Source organism: Myotis davidii, unplaced genomic scaffold (assembly GCF_000327345.1).
Source record: "Myotis davidii unplaced genomic scaffold, ASM32734v1 scaffold299, whole genome shotgun sequence".
In the NCBI taxonomy this organism is placed as follows: Eukaryota; Metazoa; Chordata; class Mammalia; order Chiroptera; family Vespertilionidae; genus Myotis; species Myotis davidii.
The window spans coordinates 4,601,730-4,619,107 of NW_006293088.1; the positions used below are offsets into that span (position 1 = coordinate 4,601,730).

General features: G+C 54.9%; 1 protein-coding gene and 1 long non-coding RNA gene across 2 annotated transcripts in view; one reads left to right on the plus strand and one right to left on the minus strand.

Moving 5' to 3' along the window:
* The window catches only part of LOC107183574, a 4,200-nt gene extending 311 nt beyond the window's left edge, over positions 1–3,889 (minus strand). The window contains exon 1 of the long non-coding RNA XR_001514362.1: positions 34–3,889. This is a non-coding gene — a long non-coding RNA (uncharacterized LOC107183574). The remainder of the gene's footprint in view (positions 1–33) is intronic.
* Positions 1–17,378, plus strand: part of DHRS3 (dehydrogenase/reductase (SDR family) member 3) — a 38,611-nt gene that overhangs the window by 273 nt on the left and 20,960 nt on the right. The window lies entirely within an intron of this gene.

The following is a 17,378-nucleotide window of genomic DNA, read 5'->3' on the forward strand; positions in this document are numbered from 1 at the left end:
GCCACCAGCGAACGCTGAGCTAGTCAGTTTCACCTTGTAAATTTCCCGGGCACTGGACTGTCTGTTTTGGCAGGTCCGGGGCTGATCTGCTTCCCAGAGGATCTGTGGCTTGGCTGGCTATTCACCCCCACCCCGAAACTTGGGAGACCCACCCATTTCCCACCCCATTCCTCCCTCCCCGGGAAGGTGTTGCGTTCCCCCTTCTCGCTTCCCCTCTTTGCCGCCACCGCGGCGAGTGGAGGGTGTGCGCGCTCCTGGGGGGAGCTGGGAGCCAGCGGCTGCTTGCTGGCGCTTCGTATTTTCCTTGGCAACCCGCTCCCCAGCCCCAACCTGGGCGGCTGCAGCGCTGGAGGCACGAAGAGAGAGGAGACTTGGTTTGGGTTTGAAAAAAGGGGAAGTGGTCTTTGATGGTCTAGTCTGGCTTGACAGGCGCTGCGAGGCCCAGGTGTTTGGAAACCTGGAGAGAGGGGAACCGGCAGCTGATAAAGGGCCCTTGTTCTTACCTTCAGCCCTGTCCCCACCCCACCCCCCAATACAGGCAGGGAGGGGATCCTAGCCTCCCAGTGCTGCCTGTAACTTTTTGGTAGTCCCAGCACCTCTCCCTCCAACTTCCCCAGACCTGGTGCCGGGGAGTGGGGAGGGTGAGCCGGCTGTCACCCAACTCCGACCCAAGCCAGGCTGACTCACCCAGCCCTGCGAAGAGGAAGAGCAAAAACAGGGAATTCGTTTGAAACTTAAACTGTTGAGAGCCAGGCGGGGGGCGAAAAGGCCAGGGAAGCCAGCTGAGCTGACAGGGGGCCACATACCTAGGAGATTAAGTAAATATGTAGAAAACCAAACCTGCATGTAATTCCAGGTTGCTTTTGTTTTGTTAAATGCTGCCCTGAGATTTACAATTCCTCGGGGGTGGCTGGGGCTGGGACTGAACTTTGGAGCCTGAACTATCAGCCAAAGCTGATCACCATTTAACTCTTCCCTCGCCAGCCGGCGGGAGCGTCCTGGCCCGGCGAGCTGGGGTCTGCTGTCCGGGGCTCCCACTTCTCCTTGGGTGGTTTGGACAGCTGCTTGACCTTGCAGTTGGAAGGGGCGTTCAGCAGTGTTTTTAACCCTTGGACACACAGAAAAAGGAGAAGTCAGACTTGTTCTCGGCAGTTTCATTTCCTTGGGGTGATGCCCCGAGAAAGGGCTCCCCAAGCCCTTTTCGGAGGGGGTCAGGAGGGCAGAGGAGGGTGTCGTTGCCGGGGGACGTGGCGTTGAGCACAGTCGCGTGTGATTGCCATTCCTTAGCTGTCTGCGTCCTACAGAAACTTTCTTCTGACTCTCCCAGCTGGCCCCAGTCCTGGGTCTCTCACTGCTCCTGTAACTGGCTGCAGTAGGCACATGAAGAACTCCTTTAGTCAATCTGGAAAAACTTGACTGACTATAAACAAGCCTAAATTGAAAGAGTTCTATGGCATTGCGGGGGGGGATGGGGGGGAGTGTAGAGTGGGCCCTGCAAGATCACCCTCTGGGAACCGCGCCCCACCTCAACTCGGGTTGGACCATCTCTTCCAGCGAATGAACCCAGGACCCATTGGAAATATCTTAAAGTGGCACCAGGTCCCCAGAAACAGGATCCACGGGGCCTCCGGAACGCCCAGTGCCTTCGCCCTAGGTTCAGTCACCAGACCTGTCGGGATGACCAGGAACGCTCCCTGTAACTCATAATTACCCGGCCAATGACTGGAGCGGCTTTTGGATCAGCTGTCCTCTCTGTCACACCATCACGGTGGGAAATTTGGAATCTTGCCTGAGCCCATCTGGGCCCAGTGAGAAGGCCTTGGGACACCCTCCAGACCTAGGAGTGTTTGGGGGCCCAGTGGACTTGGGGACCAAGGGGCAAGTGTGGTGGAGGGGGGAATTTCCAGGCAACTGCCGGGTGGGTGATGTGAACCTTGGGCCTTGGGTAGGTCCTGGAGCTGCTGGAGAGAGCTGGGAGGGCAGCGCCCCCTGCAGCCTGCAGTGAGGTTACACAGGCGGTAGTGTCAAACCATAGATGACTGTCCCTCCTATTCCAGCTGGGATTTGGGGTGGGTTGGACTCTGAGGGGGACAGGCCCCCAGAGAGAAAGAAAGGAGGAAGAGCCGAGTCTGCAAACAGCCGGCAGGTCCAGGAAAGGTCTGTTTACTTTTGGGGGCGAGTGCCTATCCAGTTTCACACAATGACCTTGAGTCAAACAGGATTTGGCAATACTTGTGGACAGTAGTGTGCCTTAGGCCGTAAAGGTGACCCAAATAAGGGCTTTTCTTAAAGGGACACAAAGGCTCCAGGTGTTCGAAAGGTCCCCACCATGTACCGAGGGCGCCACGGCAGGGCCAGGCAAGGTTAGGGTCTCTAAGGAGAAGGGTTTTCCTTTTTATTTTCCGCATCCTCCTAGGGCTCCTCCCGTGAAAGCATTTATAGAGCTCGGGCCCATCCCTCTTCCCCCCAAAGGCTCTCCTGGCCAGCTAGTCAGCTGGCCCAGCCTCCAAAGTCTTTGACCTTGACATGGTTTTTGTAGGAGAACGGGGAGGAGGAGGAGACATGGACTGTTTGTTTGGAAGTATTTGCAGTGGCTGTTCCAGCCTTGCGTCCAGTACGAGGAAGTGGCTGGACCAGAGGCCTGAGCCATGATGGCAGGCTTGCGGAGGCAGGGGCCACACACCAGAGCCTGAGCGCCCCATCGAGAAGGGGTAGAGCCGGGACTCAGGGACCCATTTCAGGGAGGTGGTGTGAGAACTGGCTCGCAGTTGCGCCTGCCTTGCTGCTACGGAATGTACAGCGTGTGCGTCTCTCGCCCTGTTCCTAAAGCAGCTAGCCGTGAACGAGCCTCTGATGGAGATCTGTGAATCCCATTCTCCATCACATCCATTCAGCAAATCCCATGTTCTTCTCCTTCCTGACACCGGGCAGGCCCAGGCCCATCTGCCCCAGGACGGCAGCCTTCGAGAGACCTCAGCAAGCCTGCTGAGTGTCTGCCAGTGTTGGCGCAGCCCTGGGTCCAGGTTAGGGGGTGGATACAATAGAGATGAATAAAGACAGAGAGACTTGGCCAGGTGCTTACAGCGAAGGCGCAGATTACAGCGTGCATTAGTTTCCCGCGGCCGCCATCACAGATTGCCACAAACCTGGTGGCTTACAGCAATAGCAACATATTCTCTCACAGCTCCGGGGGCCAGAAATCTGGGATCAGGTGTTGGCAGAGCCCCACTCCCTCCAGAGACTCGAGGGGACAACCCTTCCTTGCCTCTTCCAGCCCCTGGTGACTCCCCGTGGCTCCTGGGTGGTGTCCTTGGTGTGTGGCAGCCTCTCTCCAGTCTCTGCCCCTGTGTTCACGTGGGTGTCTGCTTTGCCGCTCTGTGTGTCTGGGTCCTCTCATCTTATGAGGACACCCGCATTGGATTTAGGACACGCACTAAATCCAGTGTGACCTCATCTTGAGCTCCTTAACCAGTTACCTTTCCAAAGACCTTTGTGGACGATAAAAGGGGCCACCTACGAACCCTGACAAGCTCAGGGGAGGCCAGCATGGCAGGCCCTGCGAACTCAGACGGAAGGTAACCACAGAGGGGGAACGGAACATGAAAATCCCTCAGGAAAAGTGAGTCATCACGGTAGTCACATCCTGGGCCTGTGGTTTCCTTGACAAAGATCAAGCTTTACCTTAACGGAGCCTGTCCGTTGTCTTTTGCATCTAAGATAACGGGCCTTTGAACTGTCAGAGGCATCTCCCTTTTCAGGCCCCTCAGGGCTCATCTAAGCGCCGGAGCAGAGACCAGAGACCCTTCACTGTTCCCTTGTTCCCTGAACACCATCTCTGTGTGCTGTAAAGATTAACTGCCAGCTATCCCGTACCCAGCGATGTAAGAGAAGTATGTGTTTCTCCATTTTTCTTTTTATCCAACCCCAGGGATTCCCTCTCCCCTTTGCATTCTCCCGCCCCCTTAATCTACCCGCATTGGATTTCACGTCACCCTCCTGCGTCTCCTCCTTTGATTCCAGTGGAAAACGAGCTGCAAAACTGCCATTCTCCAGAGCGTCTTCTCAATTCATTGAGATTTTGCTTTCTGGCTGTTGTCAGTTTGGCTCAAATAGATTCATAAAAACATTCTCTACAGGTTTGGACGTTTCCTATGTCAACACCCTATTTCCAAATAAGGTCATGTTCAGAGTTTCCAGGTAAACATGAATTTTGAGGGGACCCAAGGCAGAGGAGGCCCCGTGGAGCTGTTAAACTAGCTCAGGGAAAGCCTCATGGGTGAAGTGGCATTTGAGTAAGCCTTGAAGGTCAACCAGCCCAGCTGGTGTGGCTCAGTGGTTGAGCGTCGACCTATGACCCAGGAGGTCACGGTTCAATTCCTGGTCAGGGCATATGCTCTGGTTGCGGGCTCGATCCCCAGTGGGGGATGTGCAGGAGGCAGCCCATCAACAACTTTCTCTCATCATTGATGTTTCAGTCTCTCTCTGTCTCCCTCTCCCTTCCTCTCTAAAATCAATAAAATTATATTTTTTTTAAAAAAAAGTCAACCAGAAGGGATGTAAGAAGGGAGATCCAGGTGCAAGAAACCACCTGATCAAAGGCTGGGTTCGCGCTGGAATTGAAGGAGGGAGGGAGAAGGCAAAGAAGGAAACTATTGCAGAGCTTGAGAGGTGAGCAGGGACTTCGTACCTCACACTCAGTGTTGGGCCGGTACTGATGAGAACAGGAAACAGGAGAGAGGAGAGGAGTTCAGACCGGTCATCTTATGGGACGACGCAGAGTCATCAGGGCAGAATTGCTGCACTAAACAATCGGCATGTGATGAAGGTCACAAAGGCATGGGGAGCTTGGGAGATAGCAGTGCCGTCTCCCCGATCCTCACCCCAAATGCAGCCTTTGGTGGGAGTTTCTGGGAGAAGTACCAGGCTCCCATTGGTAGGCAGGTAGGCAACCGTCCTACCTGCAACATGGAGGAAAAGCCTTTTCGCTCTTAGCATCCGGTCCTGAGGTTTCAGACAATGGGCCTCACAATTCGGCCTGTCCCATGAATAGACAAACACCTCCCTCTGTCCGCCCCACCTCCTTCCCCTGGGGAACAACAGCGGCCACCTCTAGGGTCTCACCCGCTGCTGCCTGGCTCACCTGGGCTGGGAGGCCAGACGCCAGAGGGTTCTAGACTGGGCTTTGCTGAGACCCCGCTTCCGCTGCAGCTAAGAAACACACCTGTGAACTGAGAGGGGACACAGTGACCACTAAGATCCTGGCCCACTCTAAAATTATCATATGTGGATCGGCCATCCCAGGAAAGGAACCGATTGCCAAGCTCCCTGCGTTGCCAGGAGACTCCTGCACAAAGAGCTTGTCCTGTGGCTGCTCATCCAGCCTTTCTTGGTAGCCATGAGATCCCACTTAATGAAAAAGCAACTCAGTTAGAAAACACACCCTTGGTGGATAGGACTGCCCCACCCCCACCCTCAGCACAGCCACCAGGTAGCCATCTGCCATGGATTCATTTCTTCTCTTGTAGGAGATGTTACTATTTCCAACCTGTAGCTTTCAAGGTAATGAGTGGCCTACGTTTTCCGACTAGCATGTCAAGCACAACTTCCTGTTTATTGTCCTAAAATCACCAAATTGTCTATTTGGGCTTCAAAGAATGCTCCCTAGGTCCAGTAGCACCGAACCTGAATCAAGAGGTCCTGCTCCGGCCGGGCCGGCGTGGCTCAGTGGTTGAGGGCACGATCCCCGCTTTGGTCAACCTAACCCACTCCAGGCGCTTCTGAGCTTTCAGCTTTTCTAAGCCCAGGGCTTCTTGGACCCCTGCACAGAGCTCTCCCAACCTCCTTAGCATGCTGGGCACTTCCGCTGGTTCATTTCCATCTTATTGTTTGAGGTATCACTGAGAAAACCGTCTCAACCATATTCAGGAGAAGTTAGCTCTTAGCTATCCTTTTGTTTTATTTTTTATAATGTACTAGAGGCCCAATGCATGAAGATTTATGCAAGAATAGGCCTTCCTTCCCCTGGCTGCCAGCACTGGCTTCCCTCCGGAACCTGGGTCGTCGCTCTGGCTGCCGCCTTCCACCTTCGCTCTGGCCCTGCCACCCTCCTGTAGCTCCCTCCACCCCCTGCTGCCCCCTCATAGCAGGCGACCCACCCTGCCCTGGCCGCTCTGTGCCTGCACGCCCGCGCTGCCCAGAGGCCTGGAGCGGCCAGGATGGGGCTGAACACAAGCGTCCTGGCCCAGCCATCGCCATCTTTGTCGCATCAATTTGCATATTCCCTCCTTGTTGGCCGTGGGCGCTGTCATCTTTGTCATGGAGTGACAGTTAATTTGCATATTGCATCTTTATTAGATAGGATTTTTATTGATTTCAGAGAGGAAGGGAGAGAGAGAGAGAGAAACGTCAATGATGAGAGAGAACCATTGATCGGCTGCCTTCTGCATGCCCACCCTGGGGATTGAGCCCAGAATCCAGGCATATGCCCTGACTGGGAATCAAACCGTGACCTCCTAACTCATAGGTAAATGCTCAACCACTGAGCCACACGGGCTGGGCTTAGCCATCCTTTTCTATCCTGGAAAGAGGTCTGGCAATCACTGCCACTTGTCCTCGAAGACCTGGTTCCCACCTGCTGCCGCCAAAACCCAGCACCCTCCTGGGCACCTGTGCAGGAAGCGCTCCAGACCCAACACCCTCTCCTTGGTCTCTGGGCAAAAGCAAGAGCACACTTAGCATGTGGTAAGGCGTGCTCCCTGTTGGCGGCAGAAGACACAAGCTGAGACATGTGCCACGACATTCGAAGGGAAATGTGAGACATTATTCAGATGAAGCACGCAGGTCAGGAAGCAGTTGAAGCCAAATGAACAGGAGGAAAGTGAACCTCAAGTGTGCGCTTGTCTCCCGTGGACCGGTGAGGCCCCTAGAATGAGTTATGAAGATGCAGGCATGTCTGGAGTCCGAGAAAGAGTGGACAGGACAGGTGAGGCCACCAATGGTTGACGGCACTCATTCATTCAGCAAACCCGAGCCTGGACTCCTGCCCCCTCCTTCCCACCATGGTCTCATCCGTGGGCCTTGCCTCCTTTGTTTTCTCCTTCCCACTTACTAGTACTGCGCTCTAACCAGTTATTTTATGTGTCTGGTTTGTTACCTGTCTGCCCCTCACTAAACTGTCAGCTCTAGGTGGGGATGTTTGTCTGCACTGCTCACTGCCATATCCCTGTGCCTGAGGACGGAATGTGCCCTGCCCCCTAACCTTTCTCCCGCCACCCCCGCCTCTGCCCTGCCCCCCATCCCTTATCCAGCTCCCCGACCCCCGCCAGGCTCCCTCACACACCACACTCTCACCCCTCATTCTCTGTGCTCCTGCCACACTGGCCTCCTCACAGTTCCCCACATATCCTTGAGCTCCTCGTACTATAGGTGACCATAGTCATCCTACATGTGACTACAGTAGCATATGTGACTGTGGTACTACACGCAGCTGTAGTATTGTCTGTGACCGCAGTACTGAGTGTGAATGGTACTCCATGTGGCTGTAGTGCCATAGTGACTACAGCAGTCACGTGACTGTGGTGCCAGACATGATGGATAGTGTCGGCCGGGGTGCGATATGTGACGGGTCCTCTATGTGACCACAGGACCGCACGTGACTGTGCTACCGTACAGGACCATACAGGGCTTTCGCACGTTCACTGTGTGGCCCATGCCCAGGGCGGGTATGATCACCAGCCCATTTCTAAGATGCAGCTGAAGTGAGTTGTCCAGGATGCTTGGCCTGAGTTAGACTTTGAACCCCAGATTCTGAGCTTCAAACACAGGGCCTTTCCTGCCAGAAGAAATCCCCTCAGCCAGCTGCCTACCCCAGTCGGGGTCATGGAGAGGTCAAGACACAAGCTGTGGCAGAGTGGGGCCTGGCGCAGGCAGGGTTCTGCAGAGAGGGCCGATAAGCAGCGCGGAGTCAACAGGATGTAGTTAAAATTACTTTCACAAAAACAATGTTTTAGCCACTGAGTAGCAGTATTTGCATACAATGGCTGGGATACTTGCCAGGGGATTAAGGTAGTCATTGGTTATCAGGCTCTGCTTCAAACAAGAAACAGATAAGCAGAAAACCAGCAGCAGTACAGGGTAGCACCTCAAATGTGCAAGGAGTCAGCTCTCAGGGAGGAGTGAGCGCTACTCCTTCCAGCTAGACCCGAGGTCACTAAGCTGCAGCCTTTGAAGTGATCCTAGGGCTGCGATAGAAAGGAGAAGGGAGAGACCATTATAAAGTAAGGGAAACCTTGGAAGACTTCTTGAAGGAGGTGGCCACTGAGGGGGTTACCGTGAGTCTTAATCTTGTGCTGGTTATAGAGCCCTTAGAGCAGTGGTTCTCAACCTTCCTAATGCCGCGACCCTTTAGTACAGTTGTGGTGACCCCCCAATTTCATTGTTACAAATTTAACATAATGAAAGCATAGTGATGAATCACAAAAACAATATGTAGTTATATATGTGTTTTCCGATGGTCTTAGGCGACCCCTGTGAAAGGGTCGTTCGACCGCCAAAGGGGTCGCGACCCACAGGTTGAGACCCACTGCCTTAGAGCAGCGGTTCTCAACCTTCTGGCCTTTTAAATACAGTTCCTCATGTTGTGACCCCAACCATAAAATTATTTTCGTTGCTACTGAATATCTGTAATTTTGCTACTGTTATGAATCGGAATGTAGATACCTGATATGCAGGATGGTCTTAGGCAACCCCTGTGAAAGGGTCGTTCGACCGCCAAAGGGGTCGCGACCCACAGGTTGAGAACCGCTGCCTTAGAGGATCTGAAGAATGCCCCAAGAAGAATGCACAAAGATTCACGTTTTTATACTTTTAAGGGACCCCCAGCCCCATCCCCGTGCCTATCTCAGACTCCAGGTTTAAAAGGCCTGGACTAGATCTGATCAAAACCCATCTAACTCCTTCCGGTTTGGATTTAGGTCCAGGACTGGAGCTCAGGTCAGTGGCAGGGGACCGCCTGGTGTCTTGTAACCCAGAAGCCAGGACCAAGCCCGGGTGGACAGTACAGATCTGTGGCCTGGTGGTGCTTCATGCCAGCAAAGCCCACCCAGCCCAAGCCTGTCTGACTCCACTGCCAGCCCCTGCTTTAGGGAAGGGACCTTGAATTCCCTTTCAGTGGCCTTTCAGGAAAGGGGCTAGAAAGCATTTGGATCCATGAACCATGTGGTCATTTTGTCCACACTGAAAGGGACCCCCGGGTTCAAGGATAACTGTCCCCTGTCTAGAGACTCGGCCATCCACACCCCGACAGCCCCCAAGGCAGACCTCAGCACCAGCTGATGTTTATCTGATTTATTTATTGATTGATTGATTTTATTGATTTCAGAGAGGACGGGAGAGGGAGAGAGAGATAGAAACATCAATGAGGGGAGAGAGTCATTGATTGGCTGCCTCCTGCATGCCCCACACTGGGGATCGAGCCAGAAACCAGGGCATGTGCCCTGACTGGGAATCGAACCATGACCTTCTGGTTCATAGGTCGATGCTCAACCACTGAGCCACGCCAGCCGGGCACCAGTTGATGTTTTAAAACCACATTTCCAAACTGTGTTCCAGAATACCCGAGGGGCTCCAGGAAAGTGGACCGTGGAAGGTGCTGCCCATGGGGTTCTGAGAGGCCCCCACCTCCATGGAACTAGACTGGCTTCCGTTCGGCCTGCTCCGTAGCTTATAATTCCATGTAAGATCCTGTGTGTGTTTTTAAAGAATGCCATGGATTTAAAGAGAAGAAGGAATAGGCTGGACAATCACTGTGTGAGCAAATCACCCCAGACACCTCTCCCTTACTTGGATCTGCCGAGGCGTCTCGCTAGGTCCTCAACCTTTGGCTCTGTACTCCAAGGTGAGGGAGCCGGTGGACGGAAGCGACTCCTCTTAGTCTGCACCTTTGCTCCTTAGGAAAGGGGCCCCCACTCCCACCCCAAGCATGCGGAAGCCCAGGCCCTGCTCAACCCTCAGCCAGGGCCCCTCTGCCACCACTGCGGAGCCCTAATTATCAAGCAGGCCTGAGACAACCTCCCCACGGGGGCCTGCCCAAATTCAGCTCCCAGCCTTGGGAAAGTGTGACCGGGCCACCCAGCCCCAAACCCAGGGGCTGCCTATAGGTACAGCCACCAGGCTCTTTTGAATGGCAGAGCGCAGCCCGCCTGCCAGAGCACTCATGCCCTTTTGCAGGCCAGGGCTACTGGGAACCAGTTCCCGGTCCCACAAATCCCAGGAGGCCGCCGAGTGACCTGCTGTGTGACGTTGGACAGGTAACTTGATCTCTCTGGGCTTTATTTGCCCCATCTGATACTTGAAGTGAGATAACATAAAACTCCTAGGTCAGCACGAGAACACTGGCAAGAAATGATGGCTCCGTCCGGTGGGTGGCAGGGGGTCCAGTGGACACCCCCAGCCCTGGCTCTGCACCTTTTGCTTGTTGAACCAGGTGCTCTGCTGGGCACAAGGGGCAAAAGGCAAAAGACCGGCTGGCCGGCCTCGCCCTGCCTCTGGGATTCCCCCAGGAGGAAGGGAGAATGCTGCCCATGCCACAGAGGCCTCAGGAATGTCGGCTCTTGACCCCAGAAATCAGTGGGCGGGAATCCCTCTCCCACAGGGAGGGCTCGCAGCCTGGCAAGATGGCTGGCGACAACAGCCTCTTTCTTCATGGGCAGGGGCTGGCCCAGTGCAGGTCCTTCTGTGGCCGAGGAGTGGAGGCCGGTCCAGGGCTAGGCCTCTGCTCTGTCCCTGCTGCCCACTCCCCTGGCCACCTCCCAGCTTTCCCTGTGTGGGCATTAGTCATTTTCATCGCTGCGTCCAAGTAGCTCAACTGGTCAGGGTTGGGCTGTGGTGAGGTCAAAGTCATGGGTTACCATGGCAGCTCACTATGCTTTGTGGCTGCTTGTTGTCTTCTCCAAAAGATTGTAAGGGACAGGGGACATGTCCTGTTACCAAGTGTCCGGGGCACCTGGCACACAGTAGGCACTTTATCATCGTTTGCTGTCTGAGCAAATACATGCCCAATCCATCAGAGCTAATTAGAGGCCGTGTTTAGTGAGCACCTACTAGGTGCCAGGGACCATTCTGAGTACTTGACAGTCATTTACTTCCCCCAGGCACTGGGCACTGTTATCACCCCCGTTTCACTGGTCAAGATGCTGAGGGTCATGAACTTAAGATCACACAGCTAGTAAGTGACCGAGTAGGGTTTGAACCCAGGGCATCTACTCTTGAACCAGTGAGTTTTGTTGCCTCTCAGTCATCCTATGGAACAGAATAGACCATGTTGACATCCCCGAGCAGTCTGTGCAGCGCATGCCTTTAGCAGCCAGGCCGTCCAAGTGGGTCCAACGACATGAGCTGCAGCCTTTCTGATGGGCCCGGAGGTGTGCCTTAGCCTGGTCTATGTGGCTGGAAGGCCCCTGGTTGGTCTCACCCTGGGCATGGTATTGTCAGGACTTGGTCTCTCTCTGCCACAGGGCTGGTCAGCTCTATCTCCTGCTGCCTGAAATCCCCCCAGCTCCCATTCTAGTGGACAGAATGGTGTCCTTCTGTCCTGCCATTCCCGAGGGTCCAGGAATTGAGTCTCCCTGGCTGGGACTGCGTCAGCCTGAAGAAGTCACTTGTAATGGTTCAATGATTGATTGGCCAGCGATGAGTCAGAGGCTCGCCTCTGAGCCAGGGGTGTACCAGCCCCGGCCCAACCACTGTGTTTGAGAGTGGGGAGGTCGGCTTTGTGGGTAAAATTGGGGTGCTGTTCCAGGAGCCAGGGGATTGGGAACAGAGGTCCAGACCTCCTTCCTGTGGGAGGACCAATCCAATCCTTAGGAGGGAACTTCCAGGAGATTCACGCCTGCCTGTGAGCTAGTCCTCGCGGGTCTAGTCCCGCAGACCTTGTCAGGTCACTCACAGGTAAAAAGATGAGACGAACTTTTCAGAGTTGAGCCAAAACATCCTTGCCTTCAGGAAATTTGTAGTTCAAAGAGGCAAAATGGGCAGCCACTCAGAGTGGCCTAGTCTGGTGTCAACAGACCTTCTTTGTATTTTTTTGTCTAGATTTAAGGCCACTGTGATAGGAGAGGAAAAGAAAGCCCTGCACTAAGTCACCATCCATGGTGGTGTTTCCTGGGTGTGAGAAGCCGGCTCTCCCGCTGCAGGCAGATGAGCCGAGGGCCCTTCCAAGGTGGGAGGAAGTCTCTGGAGTCCCTTAGCGCCCCCAGGACCCCGGGGGGCACAGGCAAGCCCAGCCCACTGGCCCAGCGTGCCCTGACCTCTCACAGGCCCCGAAGCAGGTCGTGGGGTGCTGGAGCCAGCGTGACCAGGGGCAACGTGACCTTCCTGCAGACAGGCTGTCCTGCCAGGCACTCCCATGTGGAGTCAGGTCACCCTTGGCTCCCACATCCCATGTCCTCACATCTCACTTGGCAAAGAGGGGGCGTCTCCCCTCACCTCTCTAGGCCACTTCCTTCTGAACACGCAGCAGAGGGGTGGGGTCCTCCAGGCCCCCAGGGGCAGTGTGGACTGGGCACGCTGTGTGCCCTCTCAGGGCTCATGCCTCCTCGGCTGGCAGATCGTGGTCTTGATCTGGGGGACACCTCTTCAGTCTTTGTGTTGACAGGTGTGTTTATGTGTGTGCGCGTATAGAATGAGGATTCATATTTTGAGATCAGGAATCAGCAAAGTTCATATGCTGGCTTTTCCATTCACTTGCTGAGTGGCCCAGGGCAAGTTACTAGACCTCTCTGAGCCTGTTTCTTCGTCTGTAAAATGAGGACTAATGAGATAATGTATGGAAGGTCCTGAGCACAGCATGTGTGCTCAGCACATGTTGGCCATGGTGGTGGGGCTGAGGCTCAGATATGACTGTCCACTCCAGCCCCCGCGTGCACTTCCTATAACAGTCTCTGGGGGAACTTTCTGATGGAAAGGGCTCGTTTTAAATGCTGAGGACTGCTGTGCCATCGAGAGCCCAGACTTTGGAGGAGCTCGGGTTCCTTTTTCATTATTATTTTTATTTTTAATCCTCACTAGAGGATCTTTTTTTTAAAAATTGATTTTTAGAGAAAATGGAATGGGGAGAGAGAGAGAGATCCCTGTGAGAAACATCAATCAGTTGCCTCTTGTAAGGGCCCTGACCACAGATCGAACCCAAAGCCTAGGTATGTGCACTGAGCAGGAATTGAACCCACAACCTTTTGGTGTATGGGAGGATGCCCCAACCCGCTGAGCCACCAGGCCAGGGCCATCCCTGGGTTTTCATCCCAGCTCCTCGGGCTGGAAGCGTTGGACAAGCCCCCTGACCTCTCCGTATAAGCTTCCTGTGGCTGCTCTAGCACATTGCCACAGACCCAGTGGCTGAAGACCGCACACATCTATTCTCTCACTGTTCTGGAGGTCAGAAATCCGACAGGTTTCATGGGGCTAAAACCAAGGTGTCACAGGTGCTGGAGGCTCTCGGGGAGAATCTGCTTCCTTGCCTTGTCCACCTTCTAACAGCCGCCCGCATTCCTTGGCTCATGCCCCCTTCCTCCATTTCAAAGCCAGCAAGGCTGCATCACCCCGACCAACCGGCTTCCACAGTCACGTCTCCCTCTAACCCCCTTCTTCCGTCTCCTTCCTCCATCGCTAAGGCACCTTGCGATAACACTGGCCCGCCCGGGGAACCCAGGATACGTTTCTATTTTAAAGCCAACTGATCAGCAAATGCAATTCCACCTGCCACCTTAACCCCCTTTCCCATGTCGGGTGACATAGTCCCAGGTTCTGGGGATCAGGATGTGGGCATCCTTGGGGGAGGCCATTATTCTGCTGGCCACTCTCTCCGAGCCTGGATCTGAAGTGACAGTCTAGACCCGTGGTAGGTAAACTGCGGCTCGCGAGCCACACGCGGCTCTTTGGCCCCTTGAGTGTGGCTCTTCCTAAGCCTTAGGAGTACCCTAATTAAGTTAATAATAATGTACCTACCTATATAGTTTAAGTTTAAAAAATTTGGCTCTCAAAAGAAATTTCAGTCGTTGTACTGTTGGTATTTGGCTCTGTTGACGAATGAGTTTGCCGACCACTGGCCTAGTCCCACCCTCCCAGGGCCCGGGAGGATTCCGGGAGACTGCTGCCCGCGCAGGCCAGCCGCGCAGAGAACACTGTTGGATCTGCCCCAGCACCAGCTGTTCCAGGTGCCACCCAGAGTCACCAGGGATGGAAGATGTCACCGTCCCCGCCACAGCGCATCTGGCAATGTGGCTGGGGCAGTAGGACGTCATCGGGGAGGGTTTGCCCTTGGAGAGCAAAACAGCAACGGGAATCTTTAATTGACCCCGAGCTGGGTGGGCAGATGCTCACAGAAGGGAAGACTCTGGGTCAGCTGGAAGGCGTCCCATGGGGAGAGGAGGGGCGGTGGGAAGGGCGTGCAGGGCCTTTCCTAGGTCACAGGGACCAGGTGGGCACCACAGGGGAAAACGCTGGGTTCCAGGGCCCGTCCTGGCTCTCGCTGGGCAGATGGACCCGTGGCGGTCAGTGACACTATGGTGTGATGGGTGCTTTGACGGAGCAAACCATGGCAAAGTATGAGCACAGGGCGTGGCTTCCAACCTGTCTTTTTTAAAAAAATCTTTTATTATTAAATCTTTATTGTTGAAAGTATTACATACTTCCCGTTATCCCCATTGACCCTTCTAGCCCATCCCCCTCCCCCCACCGATTTTTGAATCATTATTAAAATTCTTCCTACACACTAAGTGACTTACAGGAATAATCTGATTAGGTCCTCAGAGCAACTCTATGAGGTAGGCACTATTACTGACCCCATTTTAAAAATGAGGAAACTGAGGCTCAGAGAAGTTAAATACTTGCCCAACATCACACAGCACCCGCACGGTCATGGGATGTGAATCCAGGCAGTCTCGCTTCTGGGGAAGAAAGGCTGGCAATGGCTAGGACTAGGGTCTAAGGCAGTGGTTCTCAACCTTCCTAATGGCGCGACCCTTTAATAGAGTTCCTCATGTTGTGGTGACCCCCAATTTCATTGTTACAAATGGAACATAATTAAAGCATCGCGATTAATCACAAAAACAATATGTAATTACATATGTGTTTTCCGATAGTCTTAGGCGGCCCCTGTGAAAGGGTCGTTCGACACCCAAAGGAATCCCAGAGTTTGGGCTGGCCCAAAGGAAAGTGTGAGCGCGGAGCAGTGGAGATGGACAGGGCCGGGCCTCGCAGAGCTTGGTGACCGTGAAGTTTGGACTTGATCTGGAAACACTAGGGAGCCAAAGCAGGGTTTCCACAGGATGCATGGCCAGGCCGGCTGAAAGGAAGGGGAGGAAAGCCCGATTCTCCGATGGGCAGGGCTGGGTCTCTGGGCCACTAACAGCCACTCTCTGCCGGGCTGGCGCTGAAGGGAAACCCCGGCCCGCCTGACTTCCTGGGCCCAGGCCCATTCGGGTTGGTTCCCAACATCCGGCCCTTGTAGGATGTGCTGACCAGGCCATTTCCCGTTGCGACGTCCAGTCGCTTTTCCTGAATCCCCCCAGCCCTCTGGGCCCAGATCCCCAGACTGACAGTGGATGCCAGCCACCAGCCAGGGAGAAGGGTCAACTCTGTGGCGTTTGACCTTCATCTGCAGAGATTAAAATGACTCCTAATGAATAGCTGTAGGATAGATAGTTACCCTGGCACCGCCTGCGAGTCATTTGAAGCTTGTCCTTGGGAGGCCAGTGCAGAATTAGTGGAGGGTCCCCTGGGACACGCCAGCTCGGGGACCTCCGAAGCCCAGGTGGGTAGGATGGGGATGCTGAAAGAGATACCCTGATAAAAAGTCTGTCTCTCCTCTCCCAAACAACAGCTAAATTCTCACCTCCGCCAGCACCTCCCGGAAGTGCTGCCCAGGATTGCGGTCCTGGCTGTGCCCTCGACATTTCCAGGACCTCAGCGTCTCATCTCTAAAATGGACCCATAGCTCAGGTCCACAGCCCCTTGAGGACTCACCTAAATGCATGGGTCAAATGAAGGGAAAAGGGTTTTGGAGTTTGGGGGGTTGTGGAGCCGAGGTGTAGGCGTTGTGGGTCACGGTAGCACTTGGGAGGCTCCTGAGTCAGTGCTCCCGATGGCGACCACTGCTCTATGATGACCTGGCCCCTCCCTGTAATGTGCTTTCGTACTGACCACTTTTGCCTTTTGCAGGGGTGGCAGGGGTGTGTGTGCAGGCACCCCTTGCGTAGCCAGCTGCTGTCAGCCCTCCCTTTGGAGAGTGTGGCACAATGCTGCCTCACACAGCTGTCCTGCTGCCCAGGGCAGGGGTGGAGCCTCCTCCTAGAGGTGTGTGTGTGTGTGTGTGTGTGTGTGTGTGTGTGTCAGGGGAGGGGAACGGACAAGAAACAAGCAAGTAAATGACTAAAAATTTCAGACAATGACAATAAAACAGGGTGACGAGAGGGAGTGGGATTTAAACATTAACTTCAGTGAAAGGAAAGCCGGTATTAGCTCTGGTGTTTAGCTGTGTGCCTGCTGCATTCCTGGGGTGCTTTTTAAAGACTTGGGGTCATTTCTAGGTTCCCCCAACCCCCACAAGGACCTGAGTTGGTGGGTCCCAGGTAGAGGAGCCAGTGTGTGGGGTCCGTGGGCCCAGGGGACTGTTCACCTATCTGTCTCCTCGGCCCCAGGCTTTTCCCAGGGAACCCTGAGGCCCAGTGCGCGCGGCAGGCAGGTGGGTCGAGAGCCTGCCTTCAATTCTGTTCTCACCGCCGGGCCGCACAGGAGGTGGATTCACCCTCGCAGCTTGGCGAGGGCTTCTTGCACTTGTGACCTCCCCACACCAGCATCCGGAGGCCACTTTCGATTCTCCCCACTTCCCAGGAGGAGCTGATGAAGCCCAGAGACGCCAGGTGACTCATCCGAAAGTCACACAGCAAATCAACTCCAGAGCAGAGCGCTGGCCTGCCTGGCCCCAGCCCGGCTGCTTCCATCCCCAGGGGCAGTTCAGATGCCGCGGGGCCAGCCAAGGGCATGCGGTCCAGGACGCCCTGGGAGAGCCCTGGAAGAAGGGGTGACCCCCTGCTTGGTGAGCGGGGGTGTGGCTGGTGGGGCACTTTGGCATCTGCTTGGGCCGGAGGCAGGGCCTCCAGCATTGGCTTCTGAAGAGAAGCGAGCTTCCCGGAGAGAGAGCCCAGTGGGCAGGCCGGCACTTCCCTAGCGTGGTGGGCAGAAAGCCCACAGCCGCCCCGGAAGGCCGGCCTTGGCTTTGGAGGCCTCCTGGGGAGGCACAGGACCGGTCCCCCTTGGAGGGGCTGACCCCAGATGGGTGGAAGCTGCCAGCGCCCCCGGGATGCTCCGGAGGAGGGCGGCCGGCT